Source organism: Etheostoma cragini, chromosome 23 (genome assembly GCF_013103735.1).
Source record: "Etheostoma cragini isolate CJK2018 chromosome 23, CSU_Ecrag_1.0, whole genome shotgun sequence".
NCBI classification, from domain to species: domain Eukaryota; kingdom Metazoa; phylum Chordata; class Actinopteri; order Perciformes; family Percidae; genus Etheostoma; species Etheostoma cragini.
In genome coordinates, this window is record NC_048429.1 from 14,053,214 (window position 1) to 14,065,887 (window position 12,674).

Genomic DNA, 12,674 nt, shown 5'->3' on the forward strand with positions numbered 1-12,674 from the left:
GTAGAGTTAGGCGCATACTGTTCTATATCTATTATTAGGCCATTTCAAAGATGAACCAGAAGATCTCACTCTATTTCATAGTCCAATATCAGTTATGTTATGGTACAATATCACTAGTGCTGCAGCTATTGATTCATTTAGTTATCAAGTATTCTACCAACAATTCCTTTGATTAATTGAGTAATCGGATAAGAAATACTAGTAGGCTAAACAGGAAAAAAGAGACATTTACTTTTTAGAAAAAGCTAGATTTCCATTGCCTAGATTGTAAACAATACCAAGGATAGATGTTAATATTCTTAATCCCAGGCCACATGGTCCACCAAGCTCCTTATTCTTTTGGACCAAGTACATTTTTGGTGGCCCATATAAGCAGTTCAAGGGGCATTCACACCAAAAAGGGATCCTGCTAATTGCTGCATGGTAGTGCAGCAACAGGAGTGTCAATGAAAGAGAACAAACTTTTTTTTGTGTTCCCGTTTACTGTACGGGATTCTCACACCGCCTCAAACCATAGCTCAAAACAAACGGACAAGTTGGATCGCCATTTACGTAATTAGCGTGACGTGGGGTTGCGTTTCTCCAAAAGTTTTTGGTCTTGACTTTGCGTTTTTTTTAGCGTCCCCCTTGCGGCAACCACCGTTGCACTCAAGACCAGTGTTTTAGCCGGACCATTGGCTGGCTGACACAGGTCACTTAGAGCTGTTCAGGTAAATGTGATCTTATAGCAGGGCTTTTCAACTATGCTGTTCTTGGGGACATATTTTTGGAAGGCCGATACTGAGAGAGGAGAAAGAAGGAAGAATGCAGACATCTCTGGCATGGTCTGATGACGTCATACACGTGCATATCAAGTAGCGATGAGGTTAACCGCTCCAGCAGAGGGGCAGGTGTGACTGGTGCAGTAGAGCAAGTTTTTTTTAAAGAATTTGTCCATATTTCAAGATATTTCAAACTAATAAACAGTTAGACTACAAACCGACAGCTTTCATTTTAGCCTGTTTATAAAAACATTGCAATTTGCAGAGTAGCGTGCTGTAGTGTAAAGTCGCTGACACACCAACCCGATAACTGGCCCTTGGACAGTTTGGCGAGGTCGGTGACTCAAGTCTGTTTGGTGTGCTCCAAGCCATCGGTTTTAATTTGGGGACGATTTGACTTGCTGAATCGGCCAGTGGGCAGTCGGACCAATCAGTGACCAATCTGATTGGTGAAGTGCTAGCCCTTGACTAGCGAATCAGTGCACTTATGTTAAAACACTTACTGGAAATGACGAGTGGGATGAGCGTGACACACGCCTCTTAAAATTTGAAAAAAATCTTTGAAACTGACCTTTCTTGATCCAAAAAACAGAAGGAGCAACTGTATGGCTATTTTGCGCTGGAAATGTTTTCGGAAACACGTTTTGGTGAACAATTTTTGTAAAATATGACATCGTATTCGAACGAGCCACTGTTATGGTCGGCTTTGAAATTCGGGAGAAGCCCGACCAACGTGACACGTTTGTCATTTTTGGTTTTCATTGTTTGGGCGACGATACAGATTAGCGCCGCCTGCTGTCATGGAGACGTATTATGTCTTGCCCACGCACAGAACGTACGCTCAAGTAGGCGTCGCTTCGGTGTGTTCCAAGGCACTTTTTAGGACCAATGGGAGCCAAATGATCAGCACGACGGCCTTTTCTGCCGACGCTCGGCCGTCCGGTTGGTGTGTCTGAGTCTTATAACAGCGCGGTGGACAAGAGCAGGAGACGTTAGTTACCTTCTGTCGGGTTTGCTCCGTGGAATGGAGGAGTAGATTGGATGTTTTCTATTGAGATGATGTAGCATTGGCGCCCCGCTATTGTGGTAAGCTGGTTAGATTTTACAATAGATACACGTACAGAGTTTTTGTTTTTTGCAGCCTTGCAGGAATTTTAGTAATGAAATTATTCAAGTTACTCCAGGAATCGTTTCAGCCCTAATATAAACGCAGTTTATTCAAAAGAGATTTGTCCCATCGTCTAATCTTATTGTCTACAAACCATGTCTCTTTTGTAGAGCAGTTTATAGCCTGTCAAACATTAACAATAGAGAAAAATGAATGTCCTACAAGATGAATCCTTTATGAGTTTCTTCAGTCCAATCCCAGTCAAGAGACTTAGTATCCAGAGGTCATCTAATAGTTAAGCAGAGGCTTGACAACAATACAACTCTTGACAAAAAAACATCAGTGTAGCTTTTAATAGCAACATTTTTTGAATGGCTGTGGAGTTTGAAAGGGAATCAGCCAAAGCCAAACGATCCCTCAACACTCTTTCACATGCAGTCTTTCAGTGCGTTGATCAGGCTCAGAAGGAGGAAAATGTGGGAAATCCCCCCCCCCCCCCCCCCCCCCCCCCCCCCCCCCCCCCCCCCCCCCCCCCCCTTGCAGAGCTCCTCCTATGCCGCTGACTGATGTCGTAATTTCTCACTGAAACCTTAACCAAACAATAAATATTCTACAGCTCAGTTCTAAAAAGCAGCCCTGTTTGCACAACACTGCCTGCCAGTACACGCTCACAGGGTTCACTGTGTAGGATGGTATTGGGCCGTTTTGATTGTCAGACTCCCAGTTGGAAATGCAGAAGCTTATGAAACTTTTTTTTTTTTTTTTTTTACTTACATAGACGCAAAATGTGGCTTTCTAATGGGGGGTCATAAACACCCAAATTGCGTTTATGTTTGTATGTGATCACTTTCATCTTTTGTCTGTTTTCTTTGTTGGAGTTGAAATGGCCAGAATCCTAAATCCTCATGAGAAAAAAGATCAAATTCATTGCATGTGAAGCGGCCGTCCATATTGTACTCATTAATGACTGGCACACATGAAGAAAGTATGATTTAATTGCTATGACATTCCGGCCAACATATAAACAGTGGCGGTCCAAAACTTTCCTTCCCAGAGAACCTATTGAAAATCCAATTGAGATGTCGGCCAGTAATCAGTACAAGATGAAACTTTTGTTTGGAAGTGTGACTCCCCTTAGTGAGACTCAGTGTAGCACTGCAGGTTTCACAGACACCATTTGGCGGCTCTGGGTCTCAATAAATAGTGCCAAGGTTAACTTATGAAAAGACTCACACCCTGTTGTCAGATTAGGGCTCTACAAAGAGACTCTCAGCATCAACAAAAGGGGGCAAACTATTTCTCCTTTTTAAAGAAAGAGGCTTGATTAGCGCTGTGTCATGTTAGTCTTCCTCTTCTCCATTTCCCCCTCGTCCTCATTCCTTTCTTTGCTTTCATTTGTTCAAGCTGTCGACAGCAGGGTTTAAGCCTGAAATTAAAAACCTTTAGTGTTTGTTTGCTCGCTGTCAGCATGAGGCTTTTCCCATCATTCCCAGGGACAGCATTGCTCACGCCTTTTTAAGAAATGCTTTTGGTGGAGTGGGTGGCGGGCTCCAAAAATATTTCTTTTTGTCACAATCATGTCTTCTTTACCCCAACCCCCAGAACCATTGGATTTTTGGACGTTCTTGCACACAGTGCAGCAGGGTGCCAAACACATTATTGCATATTGTGTAGTTTTCAGAGATATTAGAATTACACTGATGTAGTTGTACAGGCGTTACATAGGTTCTGAAGAGCCATTTATAAGGGCTGGGAAAGTTTTTTATTTATTGAGATTCAAGAAGTATTGCGAGTCAATAGTATTGAGTATTGGCATTTTCTTTTCCTACTTTAACAAAACCGAAATTGAAGAAAACACTTCTAGGGACAATATCTCAAGAGACATTTCTAAAATCTGATAGTTTTCTAAAAAGAACGTACATCACATGTCAGTCACCCAGTCTGACATTTACAGTTGTGTTCAGAATAACCTAAATAACCTCATAAATCATATGTTTTGGTCGAACTGATCAAGTAAGTCTTGTAGAGTCATAGAAAACCAACAGTCATGACATGCATGCTGCTTATTCTGTGTAATGGAATTTGTAAATGAAAGGGGATGTTAAAAAAAATAGCAGTGTTCATTTAGTGATGTGATTGATTCTGTGAAGAAACAGGTATTAAATATGGCCCATATTTAAGGAAGGAAGGAAATGTTGTGCGTGCTGTTTATAGTGCATTTCACACTGAAATACTCAAAAAAAATGTGTCGTTCCAGACATTTCTCTGAGGAGCAGCGGACTTTGATGAAAAAGTTGATTGGAGAGGGGAACACATATAAAGAGGTGCAGAAAATTATAGACTGCTCAGCCAAAATGATTTCAAATGCCTTGAAATGGCATCCAAAGCCTGAACGACATGGGAAGAAACTAGAGCCCAACTGATAAAGGATTTAAGGCCGATACCGATACAAATATTTGGATATTTAAAATCAGATATGCCGATTTAAATATATTTTAAAAAAAATCCAGAAACAACAACACAAAATAAACCAATTTCCCAACATTAGTTATTTATGAGTTTAAAATAATTCTCATTAAAATAATATGGTGATAATGTGTTTCATTGTCACAACAGAACAGAGGAACATCAAAATCTATTAAAGTTTTGATAGATAAAATGTATAAAAATATAAACTTAAGATATGAAACTTAAAGTCCTTTGAATAAAAGTACAATAACAAAAATAATATCGGTGTTGCCAACAGGGACGTTGTAGAGCGCCCTCTGGTGGTCAAACTATACATTGCCAACGCTCATTACATGGTTGACAGACCGATTTAATTTTATTAATATTCATTTATCAAAATCATTTATTTGTCATTCAATCATAAATAATGCAGACAATATTTTAATCGTCTATTATAAATGCCGATACCGATCGATTGGGAAATGCCTAATATCGGCTGATAATATTGGCCCGTCGCTATATCGGTTGGGCTCTAGAAGAAACAGTCAACCACCTTTAAAATGGATGGAAGAATAGCCAAAATGGCAAAGGCTAAACCAATGATCAGCTCCAGGAAAATCAAAAGAAGACTTAAAGTCACCTGTGAGTACTCTTACAATTACAATAAAGCTATGTGAAGCACAGGTAGAAGCTAGAAGCCCCTGCAATGTCCCATTGCTGAAAAAAAGACATGTACTGAATAGGTTGAAATTTGCCAAAAGACACATTGAGTGGCCAAAGGAGAAATGTTTTGCATACCAAGGATCATGGATCAGTTTCAATACATCAAAATACTTGAACTCAAAAATACAGTTTCTGAGGCAAAATTTGGTAACACAGAGGGATTGTGGATTGTACTTGAATCGTCCTGGGCTGGAATACCTGTTCACAGGTGCTAGAAGTTGGTCAACCCCATGCTACACAGATGTGAAGCAGTATCTAAATATTTTAGTGCAGTGACTCAAAGTAAAGCAAACCCTTGAGACATGTTTCAGTTCATACAGTAAATGTTTGAGTTTGTCAACATTCTAATGTTCCTTTTTCTATACTTTTCTGTAAAGATACAACACAAACTTTATCAATTTTGGTCATGTTTTGATTTGGAATTGAATGCATTGATATTATGGAATTAAAAGCTATTCTAAGGACTTTAAGCATCATTCACTTTTTTAAACACACTGCTATTGTTCTGAACACAACTGTATTTCATTTGTACAGAATGCTTTTTCTGCTTCTGCTCTTTTTTTCCTGGAATCAGATATGATGTAGTGGCTGTCGGAGGTCCAATATAAACAGAACACAGGTCAATCATCAGTTTAAAAAAGAAGAAAAGATATCACAATTCTAGGGAAAAGAATCCCAGCGTTGGGTCTTCAGTATGAATTCTCCTTTGATTTTGGAAAGCAGCAAAGCATAAATGACAGACAACTGGCCTCGAGAATCCATAAAACATAGGATGTCTTTTCTCTAGCTGACATGGGTGGCTCCCCTAAGGAGTGGTTCTGTGATCTTATGAAGTTCCTTAACAGGAGTTATTTAAAAAATGGTTTCTTGGGATTGCTAATCAACTTGTTGGCTGTTAAAAGGTATTTAGATTCCCATCTACATACAGGTCACATATTTGCCTTACATACCTTTTTAACCTGACCTTTTTTGAATACAAAAAAAGATCATGTACTTTAATTGTCAAACAAAGACTGTTGGCTCTGCTTCTTCTTTGATGGTTTCTAATCGTAAGGATCTAAATCCAAAATCTAAACAAAATACTTGCTAATGGAAATTTCTACCCATTTTGGTGTTGTGGGTGTGTCTCTTGGCTCATAGTCGGGGGTCAAGCACACACTAGCCAGTGTGTTTGACCCAGGAGTGTCTGAAGTGTTGATTCTCTAGGAGGTCAAAGGTCAGGTGGAGACTTTATCCAGTTTTCTTTTTAGAATTTGTCTTCACACACATGTTACAGCTGTGAAAGCTACGTTTTTAATTTAATATATACGGCAATGTATTCATTTTTATACTTTTTGTTTACATGTATCTAGTAGGGCTGTAACAATACACCAAACCCAGGGTTGTGTTCGTATTGCGATTTTTGACCCACGATTCAATACAAATTTTCATTCTTTTTTTCAGGTTCTAGTTCTAGGTTTTGGACATGTTGGGACACAATACTGTGCATTTAGTCGGCTGTTGACACAAAAATCTTAAACCAGTTCTTTTTGTCTGATATTTACTTTAAAGTATTTATTCATATTTAGGATATTCATGTTTTGTGGGTCTTCCTTTGTAGTTGGCGTCTCAAAGTTTTTATTATAATTTACCCTAACTGTCTCTGTCTACCTTTCTTTTATGTAATGTGTTTTCACTCGTGTTGCTAGCTGTGCATGTCTTTATTTATATCCACTCTGACAGGGCTTTCCAGACACTTTCAAACTAAACTCTTTCATTTGCATACAGTGAAGGAATTCAACGATGCTGGAGCATCAGCGTGTTGACAGGATGAACGGAAACCACCTGGAGTTAAAAAGTAAACTCGCAAGGTCACCTTTGCTCTCTTTTCTCCTCCTGTTGCTAGTTAAAAAAATCCCCGGGGGTTGGTGCTCCACCAGCCTAGACCCATCCAGGCCCAGTGTTTGACTAAAGTTAGACAACAATGTTTTCCTTATTGGCAATTTGTTTGGGAATACCTCGGAGGTGTTTGACACTGGAACCACATGCAGGTTTCTTAAATGTAGGTAATTAAGTGCTACCCGTTCTACATTAGTATGCAGTCCTGAAAATAAGTATTTGAGAGATAAAAAGTAAAGCTATAAACGTAAAACAAAGAATGGCTAAATGTACCAGGTGCAGGAAAACCGCTCAGCCTCTGGCCATTTGTTGTCAGTGTCTGTGCTCATAAATCTCTACTCTCATCACTTCAAGCCCTCACACCTAACTCCTACCCTGCAAAATACACCCTAAGAAGTAGCCCAAACCTAAACAAAACTGCCTGGAAATGCAGCTGTATCAGTATAAACCTGACTCAGTTGACTGCAACAACAAAGAATATTGAAGCTGCACTAATTATTTTTATACTAACAATGGATCAAATTACCGTGTATAATGTGAAAAAGTGTTGAACCCAGAGAGAATCATCACCCAACAGTGAAGTTCCCAATAGCTTTATGGAGCGTTTTAGCGTCTTTTAGCTCCTTGTTCTGATTTTACAACCCCCAACTTTATTGTTTTGGTTCAGTCTAACATTCCCAGCCGCTGCCCCAGCAGAGTCTACACCAAACACCAAAATGAGCACCAAACGTCAGACAGACAAGGTTAGCAACTAGCAACAATGGCTGCCTAGGAAATCATCTAGTCTTCATCTGCATTGCTATTTGCACTCGTTGTGAATACGCAGGCCTCAACAAGTAATTAGGTTGTTGTTGTTTGTTGGCTCACTTTTACTCGCAACATGCTAACCGGCGACATAGGATTGCATTCACTATGCTACGCTAAATAGTGGCAGCACTGCTGGTATTGCTCAGTTTCAGGGACTGAGACAAATAATGCGTTGGCCCACCTATCTACAGCTAGGGAAGACCGTGATAATTCGTATTTTAACAAACGGTGGTGTGTTCCTTTTTTAAATGGCATCTTTAGATAATTAGTGAGCTTTGGAAGGGCTGTAAGGCCATGTTCTTTTAAAACTTTGGACAGAGCCTGGTTTTCTCTTTCCCCCTGATTGCAGCTAGTATTCCCTGGCTGTAGCCTCATACCTAACAATACGGGAATGGTTTAATCCTCTCATCTTAAAAAAAAAGAAAGTTTAAGCTTGTTTCACAAAATGTCAAACTCCTTTAAAGTGCTGGGCATACTCTGAGAATAAACTTTTTCATTATGAGTTGGCCAAACTGACAGACCCGTTTCTGTAGCTTTGGGATTACACAATTTCATTGGTACCGACAAACTTTGTCATCCATCCCTCAAATCAATCCCTAAAGGCTGATATAACCTGCAGAAAAAGGAAAATTGGACTTGAACTATCCAATTCTACGATCTCTAATTGGCCTTTGCTCTTCTCAGTAAACTTTTTAGAGTACCAGGGTGAAGATTTGAGCTTGGAAAGTGCCTTCAGACAGCATCTTTCTCCAGTGCCTCAGAGACTGTGATTCACAACCCAGTCTCAGTTTCAACCATTATGGTTGTGTCTTTTACAGGCGTGGGGGTGTCGGTTACTGCCGTCCACAGACACACAAGCAGCCTGACTGATTTAGCTCTTTAGATTTGTGTGGAATTAGTCACAGTGGAGGGCTGGCCGGGACAGCAGGAGTTTAAGACATTGTTGGGAAATAGAAAGCCTGAAGTGGGCGGTCTTTTTTCTTTCTGGTTTATGACCCCTCAGGTTTCCACCTGTGCTGACATGGCTGAGACTTTACAATAGTCTTGAAAGAGTTACAAGCAGCCGGGTAGAAATTCCAGGCTTTTTTTCTTTTTCTTTTTCTTTTACCCTTTTTCTTTTTTTCCTCTCTCTTTTACTGGAAGGGTGGGGTGGGGGCCCCAGTTATTGTGGAACATTTGTCAGGCAGCCAGTTGCAGAGGCAGGGCCAGCCGGTGATTTATGGCAACATCTGCAAGATGCAAAGCCATTGTATATGTTTTTAATCATACAAAGAGCCCTGGCTGGATTGGAGATTGAAAAGAGATGGTCTGATGGGGTTTTATGGAGTCCGTGCTGGGATTCACACTGATGGCGACTGGTGTGAACATATTATATGACCGTGGGATTTCTCCAGCTCAGTGATACCAAGCTGAAGTTGGCTTCAGCTGGTGTTTGCACCAAGCGAATGCTGTTTCTGTGATTCGATATGGTCAAAAGATTCTCACCGAGCTTGAAGATAATCTGCGAATGATTGAAGTGTTTTGTCGCATAAGAGGAAAAACCCAACGGATCAGCCAGGGAAAGTGAAAACCATCCATGGAAGCAACACAACACAAATCTTTTTGGATTGGTCTGTCAACAGTTGAAAAGTGAGGATGACCTCACATACCGAAAGCTGGGGTCAGCGCATTTTTGCATCTGTATTCTAGCACTGACACAGCATATCTAACGTAGAAACAAGCACAGTGGTTGTTAAAGTCAGACATCCATCCCCCAGCAGATTTCCAGAGCTTCATAACCGAGGAATACTTTTTTTCTCTGAACCGCCTCTAGCTATTTAATATAATAAACATCTGTCTGCATGTCACCACATCTGGCAATAATGAAGCCAAATTGCCTACAAAATTCAGAGTGTCTGGCAATGAGATAAGACCATGGCATGCTAATTCATTTTCTTGGCTCAGTCTCTGGGGTGTTGGGAGCAGAGATGGCCTGAGGAACTGACCCTGGATCAGCGTCTGACTTCAAACTTGAACAAACCAAGGGCAGAAAATGGAGATTGGACATCTGATCTGAGACCAGGGGTAAACCTACTCCATCAGCCGTCTGCCAGACATTGGTGGTCTGGAGGAATCGTCGACTTCCTGTCATTTCTCTGGACGGAGAATCAAAGAGGGGAAATTATTCTGCCTCGGGCTGGAAATGTGGAGGTTGTCGCTGGCGGCAGACTCTGCAGGAGACTCCTGGATCCACAATGCCTTTTAAAAAGTGGAAACCTTTTACACTTTAGTCATTAAGGCAACAAATTGTTTTTTGGTTGCAGCAATTTCAGAGACTTTCCTTACGGAGTAAATAAACCATTCTGAGGGGAATTACATCCACACGCCTAATTTTAACATGCATAAGTTTAGTGAAGTGTAAAACCTTGCCTAGAGAAAAAGGGAATCACTTATTGCTGCTAAACCCTGCAACCCTTCCCAGAGTTGCAATTAAGTGACCTTGAGCAAGGCAGTTCAAGGAAAAGTCCCTCTCAAAACCTCTTAAATGCTAACAATCACCAATTCAAGTTTTCCAACACAATCTAGGTGTCATTTTGTAAAAAATATAGCAATTGATCTGCTTTCCCTCAACCTGTCTGACCAACTCCTGCTACATCCAGAGATTTCCTTCAGTATGTCTATTGACAACTCCTGTTAAACGTGTGAGCTTGTTGTTTTCAGCATATCAATAGCTGTAGAAAGATAAATACTGTGTAGTAGTAAACCTTTACTTGATAAAGGGGCGAGTGCCTGCACTTAAAAATTCTAAAAACATTCTGGTCTGTCTTCTTCTATCTGTGGGTGTAGAAATGGATCTTACTGCCTCTTATTACAAAATTTTTCCGCTAAAAGTAGCCTTTAATGTCCATTGACTCTGACACACTAATATTCCAACTTCACAAAGTTTTTAAAATGCTCAAAGCTGCTAAAATAGATTTATATTAAAAATTGAATTGATTTAATTGAAATTTGAACAATGCTGCTTGTAGTGACGAACCAACAGTTTATCTCAGTTCTACATTTTAGTGCTTTTAGGCTCATTGTTTTGGTTTTACGGGATGCAACTTTACTGATTTCGTTTACTCTCATTGCTCAAAGCAGTGTCTTTTTCGGCCAGCTGTTTTAGCAAAAAGTTCTAAAGACCCACTGAATGCTACCTGCTCAGCAACAAACAGCTGACAAGCAGAATTAGAATCAGAAATACTTTATGACGGCTTTGGCCCTTCCTGTAGAGGGCTTGAGTGTTTTTTGGCCCCGTCCAGTTTATTGTCCAAGTGCACTCCCAGGTATTTGGAGTTGTCCACAATGTCCACCCTGACCCCCTGGATGGGAACAGGGCTCACTGCTGCCTTGGCTCTCCTTAGATCCACCACCAGGTCCTTAGTCTTTGTCACGTTGAGCTGCAGATGGTTCTGCTCACTCAATGTGACAAACAAAGGTAACGACTATCTGGTAAACATAGCGGACCCTTTAGCAGTTAAAAAGCCAGATATTTCCCCCAGGAGTTGGTAGCGAACAAAACAGAGCTAAAATAGGAGTGACTAGGTTATTTATTAGATGGCCAAAAACACAACTTCCAAAAAAAGCTGAAGTTGCTCCATGTCTACTCGTTGTGTAAAAGAGCCACTGTTACATGTTAGCCATATTGCCTTGATAAGGTGATATTATGTTAGTGTTGTATTGCTGGTTTAAACTTTACCTGGGTAATTCCATGTTCGTACCAACGTCAGCCCTGTTAAAAAATGTATAAACATTCAAACTCCTGTATCTTTTACTTAAACTAGACTTCCTTGATCTTATTCTATGTTGCACATTTAGCCAATTATCAGCGGGTATGAGAAAAATATGCTAAATGCACAGTGAATTGCAAAGGACACAACGAAAAGTTGTTTCACAGTAATGCTAAAGTATTTTAGGTTGGCTTTCTCGTTAAACTACCCCCTCACCCCCACAATTTCTCCAGCAGAGCTTTTGTGAAGCCCAAAAACTATGACCTTAACTACTAAAAGTACCCCTTTCTGATCTGGTCTCACATCTGTTATACACGTCGTTCATGCATCACCAGTTTATCATATACATAATTTTGCCCACTCAACGGTTTGAAATTTTTACTTTCAAACAATACAGAGTGTCAGTCCTATAAATATCACCACATTGAGCTCAGCTAGAAGTGCAATCAGAATCCACTGAGTTTATCATTAATCTCTCCCAGGCACCACTTATCCATTCTGGAGGATCAGGTTGGTTGGACCTGATTTCTGCTCTAACCAGACACTACCTCGCACCGAGATAAGGTTATTAGGCAGAAGTGGACTAATCCCAGCAGCAGCAGCAGCTGTTTCCCAGGTGTTTGGATGTGTGTGGCTCCACCATCTTGTCTTAATCGCAGCCTCCTCAAAGAACTGGCAAGACTTCCAACAAACCCCCTCATTCCTTTACAGTGGGGTAAAGGCATAGAAACCAGCGCAGCGTAGCCATCAGCCAGGTGGACTTAACCATTAGTCAGCCAGAAAGATGGGAGCTAAATGAACCGCCCATGAAAGTAAATATTCACCATCAGCATTTCCATACACAAACTGAGCGAGAGTGGGAATCCAAACACAGCCCTTTAGGGTGCATGTGATTATAGCAAGTAAATTTCACTACTTTTCATTGCAGTCCTTTCCACGCTGCCGGGTTAAACGCACGGCTGAAACAGTTGGCCTTGTATAGGGGATCTGACTAAATCGCCTCCCACCTGCTGGCACCACCATTGTAAATTTGCCATTTCGTAAAACACAACTCCACTGTGGCAGGCAGAGAGCCGCAAGATGCTTTCCAAGTGCAAGTTTCAACAGCTAGCCCTGGTGCACAAACACACCTTTTTCCCTCATGTTGGAGAGGAGAGGCCTGAAACAACAAACCGCCAGGCGAGAAGGGGGAGGGGGGGG

The 12,674-nt window shown here is 40.8% G+C and overlaps 1 long non-coding RNA gene across 1 annotated transcript; it reads left to right on the plus strand.

The window, feature by feature from the left end:
* The first annotated feature begins 1,055 nt into the window (after nt 1-1,055).
* LOC117938713 lies at nt 1,056-11,583 on the plus strand. The gene is made up of 3 exons (XR_004655472.1): nt 1,056-1,717; nt 10,214-10,216; nt 11,574-11,583. It is a non-coding gene; the product is annotated as an uncharacterized LOC117938713 (long non-coding RNA).
* Nucleotides 11,584-12,674: the final 1,091 nt, after the last annotated feature.